The following is a 1,728-nucleotide window of genomic DNA, read 5'->3' as shown; positions in this document are numbered from 1 at the left end:
TGGACATCTATATATATAAGTACCGTCCGTCTGTCTGTCTGTCTGTCTGTCTGTCTGTCTGTATGTACGCGAACTACTCATTCGTTAGTGGACCGAATTTTTACCAAAAGTATATGAAACAGGGGTAGAATTTCCCGGGGATGAAAATGTCGTGGCCATTTTTTTGCTACCGATTTTCTGGAAACCGATTTTTCTAATTCTTCTAATTTTTCGGGAAATAATTGACTAAATTTAAAAGAATTATATATGAAACAGGGGTAGAATTTTCCGGGGAATGCTATAAAGTGTATAATTTTTCGTTACCGATCTTTTTGGAAGCCGATCTTTGGAACGTCTGTCTGTCTGTCTGTACGCGAACTACTCATTCGTTAGTGGACCAAATTTTTACCAAAAGTATATGAAATAGGGGTAGAATTTTCCGGGGATAAAAATGACGCGGCTTTTTTTTTGTTACCGATTTTTTTAGAAATTGGTTCCGAAATTTTTTCAAATTTTACGAGAATTAATTGACCAAATCTTAAAAACGTGTATATGAAGTAAGGGTAGAATGTCCCAGAGAGTGCCATAAAGTGTACACGTTTTCGTTACCAATCTTTTTGGAAACCGGACTCATTTGTTAGTGGACCAAATTTTTACCAAAAGTATATGAAATAGGGGTAGAATTTTCCGGGAATGCAATAATGTGGTTAATTTTTCGTTACCGATCTTTTTAGAAACCGGTTCCAAAATTTTTTTAAATTTTACGAGAATTAATTGACCAAATCTCAAAGACGTGTATATGAAGTAAGGGTAGAATATGTCCCAGAGAATGCCATAAAGTGTACACGTTTTCGTTACCGATCTTTTTGGAAACAGATTACAAAATTTTACCAACTTTTCGGGAATTAATTGACCGAATCTCAAAGACGTGTATATGCTGATTTTTTTGAAACCGCGAGTTTAATTTTTCATTAATGTACTGATTTATTTGAAACGTTTCCGATTTTTGTTTAAAAAAATCTGCGTGATTTTAAAAAAAAATGTACATTAGAAGACGGTCAGGATGATCTATTGCTAAGAGCAGCACTAAATTATGAAATGGAAGAAGCTGCAAAGGCAAAAAAAATAAATCTTTTTTTTTATAATTTTTGGGAATTAAATCGTTCATAGGTCAATTAGTTTTAAATGAAATATGTTGTATGTAGAATTTGTTACCGATTTTCTAGAAACCGGTTTTTCCAATTTTTCGGGAAATAATTGACCAAATTTAAAAGAGTTATATATGAAACAGGGGTAGAATTTTCCGGGGAGTGCTATAAAGTGTATAATTTTTTGTTACCGATCTTTTTGGAAGCCGATATAAAAATTTTTTAAATTTTTGGGAATTAACCAGTTACTTCAATTCGTGACTGTCGCGAGCGCGTAAGACCGGTTTTTGGAAACCACGAAATTTTTCCACGTTCTCGAAAAATAACAAGTAGTTTGCGTCAGACAGACAGACATACAGACGTCAGGTACTTATATATATAGATAGGGGTAGAAAAAACTAAAGAATGTAATAGAATTAGAAAACGTGCTAATAGTAAAGTGGTTTACACGTTCTGTAAAAAAAAAATATACGTGATTGCACCAATTTCCGCAAACTTTGAGATATCAAGTTGAATTTTTTTATGGATAATTTTTTAATGGATAATTTTTATGGATAATTTTTTGTTACCACGTTTTAGAAACCGGTTTGGAAATTATTAA

The sequence above is a fragment of the Temnothorax longispinosus genome, chromosome 7 (genome assembly GCF_030848805.1).
Source record: "Temnothorax longispinosus isolate EJ_2023e chromosome 7, Tlon_JGU_v1, whole genome shotgun sequence".
NCBI lineage: Eukaryota > Metazoa > Arthropoda > Insecta > Hymenoptera > Formicidae > Temnothorax > Temnothorax longispinosus.
Note: the sequence above shows the minus strand (reverse complement) of the source record.